We start from the raw sequence: 15,291 nt of genomic DNA, 5'->3' as shown, positions 1-15,291 counted from the left end.
TCATGCAGATGTCATCCATAGATCATTTTCCATGCAGCATTGTAAATGTATGCAAGAACTGTTCAGCCAAAGACATTTGTTGTTACATGAGTTGATTGTGGTCTGTCAATAACATATTGTAAAAAGCTAACATGATGCAGCCTTATGCCATAAGATTTTTAGCTATCAGGTGAGCAGCACAATAACACAGTCCAGTTGTACCCCAGTACTCACCCCTTTGAAGCTGCTACACATGACACTGAGAAAAAAAGTCCACATAAATTAAAAGCTGCTAAAATTCTTATATATTTAATTGGATTTTTACCCAGAGAATAATATATCATATGACTGTGCTCTATGGGCTGACCACAACTAGACAAAGCGAAGCATGCATTCCCAGGGACAACCTGTATCACTTTCTGTGTTTGTTTTTGGCATCTAATATGCTTTATTGCCTTTGAGCAAATAACGAAGTGCTGTCTTTACATCTGGCAGCTTACAGCCTGATTTACTGCTCTGTTTTAAGGGACTGTTTTCCCCACACTGTTTGCATATGGATCTCCTATACAAACTGCCTTGGTGTTGTTCACATTTCAAAAATCTAATTTTCTCATTTCTCAGAGTTATATTTGCCTATTATCACTTGGCGTGCTGTATACTGAAGTGTCAACACACATAGAAAAATGTAATTATATATGCACCATATCTGAGACACAAGGTAGGGACACAATTCGCAAATGACAACACACACATCACTTAATTGGCATTGTGTATTGCAAAAGACTTGTTATGATATGATGAAACAAACAGTTCTACTTGGCGGTACATCAACGCCAAGATGTCACACTGGAGCTGAGGTCTTTTCGGTCACATGAAACTTGTAAGAGACCAACTCTGCTTTCCAGGAATCCTAATATGTACCACTAATTTGCAGCTAAAAGACATTCCATAATGCCTGGATTATGGTTTCTGTTAAGAAGAAATGGTACCAGTCAACACATCAAGGCAAGCCTGAACATATTTGTTAAATGTTCACTGGTAATTAATTTAACTTGTTTTGCTACAATACTGTGTTTATAATACAATATTCACTCACGGTAATTAAAGCATTTTAAATATATGTATTTTCATGGTTCTGTTTCAGCATTCACTTTGAAAGTCACCAACTGGCAATCAATGTTTTTTTCTAACACACCCACTGGCCCAGCCTGGCAGGACAAGGCATCATCTGCCCCCCATTTTTTGGTGTCACCACTTTCCAGATTATTGCACAGCAATTCAAACCTCAACCACTGACCCAGATGAATGTCTAACAGCACATGACAGGCAGCTCTCATCATGTGACATCCCCGTGTGAACAACTTCCCCAGAGGTTTAAATGCCAGCGACCTCTCACCTGCTGGTTGAGCTGATGGAGCCTCGTGGATGAGCAGAGAGATGTTCTCAACTCTACAGCTGAGTTTCACTTTTACCTGTTGTACGTGGATGAATGACGCTAATTCTGACAGACATTCTGCCAGAAAAGTGATGCATCAAAGAAGTGACCTTGGTCGGCAACTGTGAAAGAAGAGAAGTGACAAATGAAGACGCAAAGTCAGTAACAACAATCAGTAACCCTAACCTTCCTGCCAATACATACATTAACTTGCAAAGTCCCATTTGTTAATAAGTAATTAAAGTCTTAATTGATCTCCAAGCATTTTAATGACCTCTTATCTGCTAATACAGTCTGTAGTGTACATGCAGAATACAAATGTACTAGTAGCACTGAAGTTTCTTTCCTCCTTTCACTTGTGCATAAATTAAGCAGATAGTATATATTTCTATTATTGATCCTCATGTCGATGTGAAATCCCCTGTGTGATATAAATGTAATGAGAATGTATATGGGTATATTAAGTATATGTCTACGTGTGTATTCATACCAGCTTATTCAACGTAGGGTGCCTGCTGCTTCAGTGAAAGTCACCTGTATCTCTGCCTCAAAAAAGGTTCTGATTAATGAATATGAATTTCACAGGAAGAACTAGAAATAGAATTCACCACCTTGGTGGGCTCACATAATAAGTCTATTACAGCAGTGGATTTAACTGAGGGGCTGGCTTTGATGAGACAAAATAATAATTTTTGAAGATAACAGAGAGAGAGAGAGAGAGAAAAAAAGACTGAATGTATTTCTTCACAGACAGGCGTCACGGTGCCCGTGTAAAAGGCAGCAGGGAGAGGGAATGAGACAAATGTGTCCAAGGGTGACATTGACATACATAGTCCAACCTTAATCACACAAAAACATGCTCACCCCCCCCCCCCCCACCCCCCCCCCCCCCCCACCCCCCACCCCCCACCCCACCAGTTCTTGGTGCAAACAGTCAGTTCAGCCATACGTAACCATTTTAGCCGCAGAAATCTCAGCGAGCGATCAAACAGATCTTCTGAGAAAACACATTTGAAATTATGTGTTTGATTGCCGTTATCCTGCTGTGCTGCTGCTGTACACTGAGAAAGAAAGGTTAGACCTAGCAGTCCACTATTTCCTGATAAACGTGTGCAGGTTGTGTAGAAATGGGGCAGCAGGGAATAAATGGAAAAAAAAAACAGAGTGAAGAATAAATGAATCAATTTTCAGCCTCACATAAATAGATATATGCAAGATTGACAACTATATGGGTTTGTTTTTTGTATGTCTCCAGTTAATTCTCAGTTAAATCTGGAAAAATAATATCACATCATAATTATCACAATATAGTAATAATATACATTGTATTGCATCTAATTCTTTTCTGTCTGAATACCATAATGATTGTGGACGTACCAGAACCGCAGGACTTATTCCCACCCAGAGAGGAGGTTGCATGATGGCAGTCTTGTTCTTTGATTGCACTGCTTTCATGTCCATCTGGACCCTCTGGGTGAAGCTCAAAGTGAAGCAGGTGGACAGCAGCATGGTTTCCTGGATTACTGACTATTTAATTGACAGGTAGTGCAGTTTGGCCTTCTCCAGAGCATTGTGGCTGAAATGCTGCAAAACAGAAAAGAGACTCACTGGGAGCCACCACTCACACCTTTCATATTCACTCTCTGCACAGCAGGCTTCAGATTCAGCTCATCATGTTATGTCCAGAGTGTTTTTTTTTCTTGATGGCTCTTTTGCTGTAGAATGCATCAGTGGAGGCAGAGGGGAGGAGTCCATCAGCACCTGAAGATTAGAACGAGTGGTGGACTTGTATCAGCACGAGGCATGAAAGAATTCATAATTGTATTCTTACTAGTGAGGTAAGTCCAAGTGTAAATCTTGTTCTGCCACTAAACACTAAATCAAGTTATGGGAGCTGCATATAACATTTAGAACATTAATACCACAATTACTCTGTATCCTAAACATTTAGTGGAGTAATGGTGTCACACTACCTCTCTGTGTTGTAATCTGAGCTTCTCTGTTTTTTTGTTTTGTTTTTTTGTGGTAGACATAGCAGCAGCATGTTACTGCATGTGAGTCCTTGTGAGTGTGTCCCACTGGCTAGCTAATCACCTCCACTTCGCACTGTGTTCATACACTCACTAGGTTTACATGCACGCAGTAGTCGAGCTAAGCTCATAGCTCGGCTCATCAGTCAAGTGGGACTTCTCGTCTTGTCTGAGTATACAAGCAGAAGAGAAAATAGAATTTCTGACCAAGTACGTCTGACTCCGCCTCGATAGGCGGTGCTGTGTCCTTTTTAATATAGCACCTATTGAACTAGTTCCGGTTGACCCGAAGAGGAAGCTAACGATGAAAGAACATGGCAGAGATGGATGCAGTTTCCCCGTCCGTCTAAAAGTGCGTCTTCTGCTTCTCAGTTGCCATGGTGTTTCTTTGTTCTTCTGGGAGTTACTGCACTGCTATATCCTGAAGTGCTGCTACGTCATCTCCTTCTTCTTTCGGGTGATGAAAGCCTGGAAAAGAAAAAGTGGCGCATGCACAGAACGTCGAGTTCGACTTCAGTCAGACTAAGTGGATACATGCAGCAATAGTTTGATTTTCAATTGAATTATCTAGGTGTGTTAGTCGAGCTACGAATAGTCCAATTTCAGTCGGACTAAGCTGTTTACATGCATTTAAAAGTCCAGTTTCAGTCAGAGTAAGCCAATAATTCGATTTTCTCAAGCTGTATGTAAAGGTACTGAGTGTTTACCACTAAAAGCGGTAGCACATTATCCTGTTTCCCCTGGTTAACAATCTTCGCTCTGTCAACACTGTTTATGGAGTTAGCAACATTACCTGCAACCCGTTGACTTGGCCACCTCCATGTTGAGAGCTGGGCACAGACAATTCCGCTCCAGACTCTGAATGGTATGCTCTGAATGTTGCATACAGCTCCAAGCAATTATAGTAAGTGAAAAGATGTCTGATGACTTTGCAACAGCAGAATTGCGCTTAAACTGGTGGTTGAGATACTTTAAGTGTGCTGTTAAGCAATTGCCAACGGAGAATTTACATTAGAATAATACTAATTCAACAAATGCGATAGCCATAAGCCATAAGGGGTATCTAAAGCAGTGGTTCCCAAGTGGTGGGTCGTGGACCAATAGTGGGTTGTGGCTTCATTCTGAATGGACCACAAGTGACTCACGAACGTGTCAAGTCTGTCAACTTTATTTTGAAGTGCAGTGAATTTCCGGCACAGAGCTTCAATTTGAAGTGCCGTCTCCTGCTGTAGAGTGAGTGACTAACAGACAGCTACTTGACAGAGACAGCAGACTAGCTTGACAGCGTGGCTAAACACAAGTATGATGCTGATATATGAAATCATGTGGACCTTGATTCGATGATGAAGGAGAAATCTGGAGCCAGTGGCTGGACCAGTTGGGAACCACTGATCTAAAGTGCACTGTTAATGAACCACTTAGCAATATTTCTGGTGCACGTTCTTTGTCAAATGTAAATTTGAATATGCTACAAATTTATTTCAAGGGAATAAACTGCTGAAAAACAAACAGAACACTTCTGTTTGAAGGAGGATTCTTTTCTCCTTACCAGGAAATATGGCTCATTCACCTTGGTTGAGCAGTTTGGCTCCACTTTGCTCCAAAAGTGACGACATCATGTTTTATTTACTCTCTGCATTAATTCGATTTGTGAACGTACAATATATGTCATGTTATCTTATTAAAAACATACATTTTATTACAATTAGCTCGAAAATCTCTGTACAGTTAAACTGGCTCTAGTGGCCCCAAAGCACTTCATACTGGCAGAGTGAATAATAGATTTATTCATGTTCATCTGTGCGGTTTCTCTCCGCAAAACACTAATGGCTTGCAACAAGAGCAGACTACCTATCTCTGAGAAGTGTGTTTACAGTTAACTATTCAAATTTAATTGGAAGATATGAGAATAGACATGGGCTGCTATTTTTTCAGACAGGGAAACAGTATGCAAATCAATAACGAGAAGAAGATGTAAAAAAGGCTTGATTGCTTAATTAAGCCCCACAGTTTTGATCTATGGCTCTAACTATTTTAAGTGGGTGCAGCATTTTTTTTTTTGTGGATTTGCTTAATTATGATGCTTAATCCATAGGCTCTCCTGAGGGTCAGACTACAGCACAGCAGTAATTAAATCAAGGAACTGAAGGGGAATGAGGAAATGTTTTTCTTTTCTGTTTTAATCTTTCTTTGTGAAGTTGAACAATGTAGGACAATCTTGGTATATGTTAATGATTTTGTGTATAGAAGATATGATTCAGAGAATGTTAATTATTCGCAGATTTTAGATAGCATCTGGCTTGAGATGAAAGAGAACAGAAGAAGACATTTTAAACAAATATGAGTTGCTTGCATGTGAGGAACATTTGAATAAAATATAACCTTGTTAACATGAGCCCATATGAAGGACTTCAAACTCAGCTTCAACCTCAGCCTGAACCATTTTCCATTTATTGGAATGATTCTGACCACATTCTCATTAATACTTCATTACAGAGCTCTGACAATAATGATTAAAAAAATCATTTAAATCAAATATCAAATAAAACAACAGTCAGAGTTTGAGATTTTTTTTGGTATGTAATCATAGTTGAACAAAACAAAATTGATTTAAATTCCTGTTAGATTAAATTATTACACAACGGCTTGAATGTGTTGCTCTGTTCTCTGTCACCTTGACGCATTACAATGGTGTCAGATATTAGTTAAACCAGCTATTAAAACAATAGCAATAGAGGTCATTTATACAGCACCTTTCATAATAAAAGAATGCAGCTCAAAGTGCATAAAAAAGCACCTAACTGCTATCCCTACCTACCCTACCAATTTTGAGGTACTTATAGAATTTCTGTTTCATGTTACTTAATACTTTACTTCAGAAGGAAATATTGTACTTTATACATCACTACATTATTTTACATCCCTAGAAGTTTCTTTTCAGGTTATTAAAAATACATGATAATCTTATAAAATACATGACATTGTCGACAATTGAAATAGTAGTTGTTCCAAACCTGCAGACCGCTTCGGTTTGTGACCCTGCTGTACAAAGAGATATTGTCTAGTTGGGGTACCATAATGTATGAGTGACTGCCCCTTTAAACTTCTCATATCATATTTTGTGACTCCTCAGAGAGGACCTGATCCATAGGCTGGGAAACACTGGATGAAAGACATAAATGTACAGTATACAAAGAGACAAAAAGCTCCACCTCAACCATATCAGTTAGAGGAGCCATGTTTCTACAGGACAAATATTTTGGCATGCTGGACTTTTCCCTTTAGTGGCCTGTTATTACATTAGTGAGTTAATACTTTTACTTGAGCTGGATCTGAACACCACTTCCACCATTGAACCTAGGGTCCTAGACATATACATGCTGTTCCTTGACCGCTACATGTTCATTAGCAGGATACTGTCCACGTAACTTCCACCCCAACATGTCTACATGATGGGAGGGAGCGCTGTGGGTGTGTCAGCTGGGAGGTCAGAAAAAACTAACAGCGCCTTCCCATGGCTGATGGCTTTTTGTCTGAGGCTCGCGCTGGGATGCCCAGGGAGCGCAAGCAGGCTAATTAGCACAGTGCCAAGTGCTTAATCCCCATCTAAGTCATTAGTCTGTGAAACAAACAGTGGTGCTCAGATTGAAGGTAATTAAGAGCGATCCCTGACACACAGGCTGAGTGTTATTCCTCTAAGCTCAGCTTCACTGTCAAAACAACTCTCCAGCTTGTGTTCAGCAGCTCGGAGGAAATGTGCACATATGAACGCCCACATACTGTATGTATGAACACACATGTGTGTGTCAGAGGAAATGTGCACATATGCAGGCCCACATACTGTATGTATGAACACACATGTGTGTTCTTGTGTATGAACAAAATGTGTGTTCATACAGTGCACACTCTGACACTCCTACAGGACTGACCGAGTACTGTCGGGTCCTCGGCAGAACCGTGATCCCAGACAGAACATATAGTTTAACGACTGCTCCTCTGCTTCACTCCTCTGCAATCATAATGCATCCTTCTCTTTCATTTATTCCCACTTTGGTCGTCCCTGATTGCAGTCATGCCTGACACTCGACACTATTAAATTTAACTGCCTGGATGTTACTGCCAGTCATGAGCAGGTGTGTCTATGTTCTCTTGGAACACATGTCTTAGGGTGTCCGTGTGAAATTTATGGGTCACAATTAAAGCCAGTGAAACAGATACGAAGCAGCTCTGGTTGATTCCACTTATTTAATTCATGTTATCATTACTGAGTCATTTCTATCAGTTTCACCTCAGTCCCTTGATTGCTGTGTCTAAAGGTCAGATCTGCCCTGTGGACAGACGTTGGTATAGTAGCAAAAGAAGTAACATGGACAACCAAATAAAAGCAGACAAACACAGGGATAAATTCACTTTGAGGCAGCTGATGCAGAGCTAAAGAAAAAGTGATTTCACTAAAGGTTCCTACACACCTATTCACAGCAGATATTTGTGTGTTTTTTTCTTCATGGAGTAGTGTATTTCCTTGCCTCTGTGCGTAGGCATTTATTCGTCTAAGTCAACTGTTAATGGCACGCCCACCAAGGACACAAGCGTGCTAAATGGGTGAGAACAGAAAATCCATCACTTCTAATCTCTTTGGCTCTGATGTCTGAAGTCCAACAACTGCAGCCATTGCCATTCTACAATATCACATTGGATGATGCATTAATTTTGCACGCTGAGAGCACAAGGCCTAAGAAAACATACCTGATAATTTGCCGTGGGGCTTGCACCAGTGATCCTTTGGTTAGAGTGTATTTGTGGATGATCAATGCGTTGTTTATCATATTATGTCACAGATTAATCTGTAGTCCTCAGCTGGGAAAACAGGTATGATGACCAGCTCCTGTAAACGACTACACTGCACCCACAGAACTAATGATCTAATAAGATCAGAGTGGTTAAAGTTTGAATTTTTGCATTTGTAAGGACTGCAAAAAGATATTCAAGGACTAGTTTGACATTATGGGAAATATGCTTATTTGCTTTCCTGCTGAGAGTTAGATGAGAGGACTGATACCACTTTGATGCCTGTGAAGTAAATAGGAAGCTATAGTCAGGAGATGGTTAACTGAGCTTTGTACAAAGAATAATAATAGAGGGAAACAGCTAGCCTGGCTCTGTCTGACAGGTCAAACTGTTTGTTAATGAGTATGACAATGTCAGTTAAATGGTGAGTAACCTTCTTTATTTCCCCAACCTGTTTGACAAAGTCAAACGTTACTCACTAGACACCTGAAATTTCCAAAGGATTGGAATTTGTTTCAGTTCTATATATATCTATGATATATATTTTTTAATAAGAATGGTGGTGTGGTGGTTAGCACTGTTGTCCACAGCAAGAGGATTGCTGGTTCAATCCCAGGAGGGAGCCCTTCTGTGTGGAGTTTGCATGTTGTCCCTGTGTCAGCGTGGGTTTTCTCCGGGCACTCCGGCTTCCTCCCACAGTCCAAAGACATGCAGGTTGGGGACAGGTTAATCGGTGACTCTAAATTGGCTGTAGGTGTGAATGTGAGTGTGAATGAGTCTCTATGTGTCAGCCCTGTGATAGTCTGGCAACCTGTCCAGGGTGTACCCTGCTTCTCCCCCATTGTCAGCTGGTAAGTGGTTACAAAAATGTATGGAAGAATATTTTTTAATGGCTATCGTTGTTGCATTAAAGTGAAAAAAAGGTTTTGGGTTTGATTCCTGGCCATGATCATTTTCCTTTTTGGGTTTGTGTGCATGTTTATCTCTTGTGCTTTTTACTGTGACAGCCCCAAGATAAGCAGGTTGGAAGCATCAGAGTTTAAAGCAGCAGTCTGAATTTTTGGCTCACACTTGTGGCAGTGCGAGTAATTGCATGCTGTTGACAAGTGCTTATGACGTATACCTACAGGTGAGCTTGCGGCATCTCCCCTGCCCTTAGGAGCACTCTTTTAGTCTGTTTTCAACTTCCTTTGACCTCTGACTTTCTTTCACGTCCAGTGCATCCACTCCAGAAAGTTTTCTTGAATGCTTTTTAGGATTTTCTACCCTAGCCTCTACCATACTTCTAGCTGCTGCTCCTTCGCTATGGTCACACACCCCTTTACTGCACCCTTTCGCTGTGGTTGTCTGGCATAAAATGCATCACTTATGTGGCCATAGGCACCAGACACTACAACTTCACTTTTCTGCGAAACACAGTGAGCTCTCTCAAGCGGTGCTAGGCTTAATCATCATTGTGTGAACTTGTCTGGCAAAAGCTAAAATCTAACAGATGTTCCTTCACATTTTAAAGTCCCGCACTTTAGCATTAAATTGCCATTACAGTAGGTGTGAATGTAAGTGTTTCCTGAAAAGCCCCACCAGATCATGACTTTAAAGACGAATAAGTTGTTAAGACAACAAATAAATGAGTCTACTACAATAACAAATCATAAGCTTTCAGTGTTTGTGTGTGTTTGTATTCATACTTGTGCGTGAAGTATGTGCTTGTGGGAATTAAAGCAGCATAGATTTTTCTGACCAAAGACATTTCATCAGCACTTGGGCCCTGGCACACTGTAATGTATGTAATATATAAAAATGCATTATTGACTGAACAAGAAAAACATTTGAGTGTATTTTCTATCCTCTTATCCTCTGCTCCTTAGAGATATAACCATGCTCTTACATGTGGGCGGCTGTCTATTTATTAGTCACACACATATTTGTATTTATAAGGTTGGCAGCAGCTCGCCACTCTGTTTATTAAGCCTTTCTCTCTCCAGAGTGCTTCTATAGTAACATTTATGATCTGTGATGGACGCACCAATAGAGGCTTGCAGGTGTTTGTCCCCACCAGTAGGGGGAGATAGAGCACACAAAGTGACAGATAACAGACAACTCCTTGTGGCACGATGCTACAGTCACAGAGAGCACAGGGCAGATGAAGTCATCTGTTTGCAAGATACATACAGCAGCAAATGGAAGGCTTTCCTGTGTTTAATTACAGTCTTTATCATTGCTGTGTGTTTTACAGATGGGCAGACTGTGGGCATGTATTGATTTGTAACAGAGACATAAACACTGTTTTTATTAATGAGAAAATCTGATTCACAGACAAAGAAAAAAAAAACCCTGTAAGGACACACGGCCACAAACATTTTCAAAAGTCGCAAGAGGCTTCTCAAAAAAGAGAGCTGAGATGTCTCCCTGATGCAAGTCTGCTTTTACAGCAGGTAGACATGATGTCAGCCACCTTTCAAAGGTGTTTTTTTTCAGTAAACAGAGTCCTTCATCACACCAGGGGTTCCAAAGCAACAGCAAAGCTCAGGTCTATTCAGACCACCCACTGATCCATCTGGGCTGCAAGGATTCACGTGTTACATCCTTGACTCTTCACAAACAGAGAAGGAGGGAGCAGAAGGAGCACAGCCATGGAGGTTGTGTTTGTGTAATTTCTGTTTTGCACTGATCTTTCATTGGGTGACTCAGTAGGACAAGATAGATGTAGCTAAATTAAATACATATAGCAATTTGCACAATGCGTTGGGTCTTGACAAAGCAGGAATTCCAGCCCTTGGTTGCAAATGGATAAAAGACATCACCCTGCATTGTTGAGAACAGCTACTGTTGCCATTTAGTTGAAGAGATGAAGAGAATAGATGCATAAGATGCACAGTAAGGGTATATCTACCTTATACTTTTACGCAGATTGCATGCAATCCTATGAGGTATGATAGACATGTCAATTATATGTCATGTGGAACTGCAGAAACAAATGTGTACATGCAAAAAAAATCCTCTGTGATACAAAGTGATTGCTGTATCTAATACACAATATAATTCAACCAGCAAGATTAATGACTGAGTTAGGCAGACACCTCATACATACATATCCAAGAAGAAAATTTAGAGATGAACCATTAGACTCTGTGTTTACAGTGGTGGTTGTTTTCCTGATCACCAACTGAAGGTCAGCGTTGTATTTACCACTGCATCACTGGAGTGGATGTGAATGATTAAATTAGGAGGTACAGATTAGTGAGGCAAGATGCTGTGATCAGAGTGAAGTGAGTCACTTGATTAAATAGAGCTCTGCTCCTGAAACTCTGTCAGGATCAGGTACACAGCAATCCACAAAGATGGCGTCTGAAATTAGACAGGAAATCACATTCCCCATCAGTGGAATGACATTCAGAGAGCAGACTGTGTTTTCACACTTTTGGCTGTTGCCAAGTAAGCCTGGGGGAACACTGCATCCAAATACAGCATAATTACACCATAAATGCCCCCTAAATGATTTGTTTAACTCTTAGCCATTTTATATCACAGCAAGTATATTTGTTTAGGTGAAATTAAATAGCTTGCAAATACAACACATATTGGAGAGATAAGGTAGGGTAATTGGTTATAATCTCTTAACAATCAATGAAATTTACATTTTTGCTTCAGTTATCTGCAAATTGAACAGTTTTTTGTTGTTTGCTCTGCTGTAATGAATCAATAAAACTCCAGTAATTTATTCTGTGGCACAGCATACACTGGCTCCATGATGATTTGAAAACCAATTCACAGATATGACGTCACTAAAGCTGACTTCAAACTGAGCTGGTTGTTTAAAGGAGAATTTACACATCAAAATCTGTTTCCAAGCCTTTAAGCCTTTTGTGGCTCCAGGTGCAGCTGCGCGAAATCTGATAAATTGCCTCAAGTGATTTCACTTGATGTCAGTTGGGTGTGAGGACATCAAGTTTGCAATGAAGAAAATATGTGGAGGGTGGGGGTGAGGGTGTTGTTAGAAATTAGTGAGCTCACCAGACCTCCATATTTTCACTCAGCTGCTACTTCCAGCATTACACACCCAGATCTCCTACCAAGGTGATGATGGTCAAGTTGCATTGTGGGTGTAGGCACCTGGTTATTTCTGGGTCTGTAGTATTGACTAATGCTGCATTTCCACTGCATGATGGGACGCTGGTTTACTGAACTCAGGTTGTTCTTCTTTTGTTTTTAATTTGGAACAGTTGTGGCCTGTCTGGTACCTACTTTAGGGCCTTGCTCATGGGTACCTTGGTGGTGGCAACGAGGTAGAAACAAGCACTAATTTGTCCTGTTAGTCAGTAACCTTCCAGCCCCTGCGTACTCACCAACACTGTGGCAAACTTTAACATTATTGTGTCTTTGTCAATGAAAAAAATACACTTTAAAGTGACACAATGGAGTTTTTGAGCCCTCAAATTATATATACAAGATCCTTGTGATGGTAAGTCAACTCACAATAGGTTGGATGACACCTCCGTCATTGCTTGAGAGCGTCTGTTTCACTTGCACTGGCACTATGCAGTTTCGGGGTTCGGGTAGGAACCCTGACACAAAAAGGACTACAAAATTTGGCTGCTTTACGGCATACGTCATATCCCCCCTTCGTCATGTCCCCCTCCTCTCTTTAGAATAGCATAACCGAACTAGGGTGAACAAAGATAGACGTGGTTGTCATGGCTGAAGCCACAAAGAAAAGGAAGAAGGTGAAAGTGTTGTCCGAGGAGACAAAGAAAAGAAAACGGGAGGGCGATAAAACAAGAGCTTGAACAAGGATTAATAATGGCCAGGCTTTCACACACTGGAGAGAGCTGAAAGAGGAGGAGGGATGCCCGACCGATGGTGACCTGGCTGGCACTGTTACTGCTGTTACCCTCTACTTAGGACACTCACTGTCTGCAGGTCGCTGCCTCAGGTACATTTTAAGATAAAGTGTTAGCCTACATACAGACAGCTTTCATTTTAGTGTTTCTTTAACACTTTGCTGTTAGCACCGTGAGCGCGATGTGCTTGTGTTGACCGCGATCGTAAATCATAATAGAAGTGAATGAGAGACTGTGATCAGAGCAGATTGAAATTGCACTTACTCACAGCAGCAAGCGTAGTTGTCGTTTACTAGTGTAATCTTGAAGTTATATTCCCTTCATCTGCACCGCGGCCCCACTGCTGTTGTTTGACTTCACTCTGTTGAGTTTGTGTGTGTGCGTGCGTGTGTGTGCGTGCATGCGCTGTGTGGAGGTCAGCCCTGACATGCAGAGAGCAACTCATTTCTGAGTGAATAAATAAAGCAATAGGCCTAATCATGTATCTACAAAAAGCTATAAGGCTACTTTACCTGTTGTGAAGACATGACGATCACGCATTACACGGCCAGCTTCAGGAAATTCACCCGTATCGTTGGCTTGTCAACAAATGCACGCGCAGAAAATTTCTTGCGACAGTTGTAACAGACAATAATGTTTTTTGGTCTGTAGGGGGACCCAGTGAGGTAAAAATTGCAATCCTCCATTGTGTTGCTTTAATGTTATGAAAAACAGATTTTCACAGATACATTCTAACAAACAGAAAAAACAAAACAAAATTGACTAAATCATAAGAGACATCATACTTACCTGTTGAACATCTCTGAACAGCCTGCTTGCAAAAAATCTCCAGCAAAGCTGAAGGAGTTCACGTGATTGTAGCATGCCAGTGTTGCCTCCTTGTAACTTCAGCTGAACTCTTATATTAATCAAACACATCTGAATAACTTGAATGCATTCAAACAATTTCGAGTGAGAATGAAAGAAAACACATTTCTTAAAACACTTCTGGAACCATGTTTTTTCAAAATTTACAAAAAGTGCAACAATTGATTATTTCAGGGAATTAACAAAATATAAAAGTGCTTGTTACAGTATTCAAATGTATTTTTGTGACTTAAATTAAGAGAGAAAACCCATTCGTTATTCCACCTCCCTGTAAGAAGTGTTGTTTTCAGAGCAAACCAGCTGAAAACCACAGGAGACTGACCTCATGCTTTAGTACAAATTGGCCATTTGGGCATTTAGTGATCCTTCAAGGAGGGATGCAGAGTATGTGAACACACATAAGGAGAAAAACTGCTGAATTAATTTGCTTGGACTTTAAGGCTATTTCCTGCATAAACTGAGAGTCACAAAAGTGTGGCTGTTTGGTATACTATGCTTTTCACTTGTCTTCCTACGTATAAAGATATTTCAGGGCTGTAAACTAGACTGAACTCCTTTTTTCCACTTTTTTTTATCATAAAAAAATAAGCTCAATTGCTTTCAATTTAAATGTTAGTTTAAGGGTAGTGAGACATGGCTGATTCATTTTGCCTGACAGATAATAATGTTTATCATTTTTCAGTCAAGCAGGATTAACCGACTCAACTTTTTGACTGGATTTTTGTTGAAAAGATGAAGACAGTCATCAGCTGTGGAACAGACGATGACAGCTGCATGTAGTGAGTGCGTGCATGCAAGGAGTGAATGGCAGGGTGAGAAAGAAAAATTACAGCCAAAGTATGAAATGTATTTTCTTGCTGACTGATCTTTCGCTAGAGCTTCATTTGCATTTCTGTGCTGGCCACCATAGTTCTCCTACCTGCTTGGCACATGGGAGACGTTTCAGTTCTGCAACCTCGCTGCCAGATGCCATTAAATCCTACACACTGGACCTTTAACATGATATCGGTAGACTTAAAAAGACAGTTTACTGCAGTGTCTGTTGCTCAAAACTCTTCTGTGCATCTATCAGTAGGTCCACACTGATGTGGCTGATTATACTTACTGTCCTTTTTTACCTGGATTGTGTCTGTCTCCCAGCAGGTTACCTTGTTAGCGCTGTTCTCGTGGCTGCAGGGCCCAGTCGCCGGTTCTGATTACTCCATGCTTTGTTAGTCATCGTGATTGTCACCATTATCACCTTCCTCATCAGTGAAACGGTGGAACTGATAGTAATTGTAATTGCCTACTTAGTGTTTGAGTGTGTGCCTCTTTTGGTCCTCCCATGGCTGTCTGTTGTCTCAGATAATAT

The sequence above is a fragment of the Epinephelus lanceolatus genome, chromosome 5, assembly GCF_041903045.1.
Source record: "Epinephelus lanceolatus isolate andai-2023 chromosome 5, ASM4190304v1, whole genome shotgun sequence".
Classification (NCBI taxonomy): Eukaryota; Metazoa; Chordata; class Actinopteri; order Perciformes; family Serranidae; genus Epinephelus; species Epinephelus lanceolatus.
Note: the sequence above shows the minus strand (reverse complement) of the source record.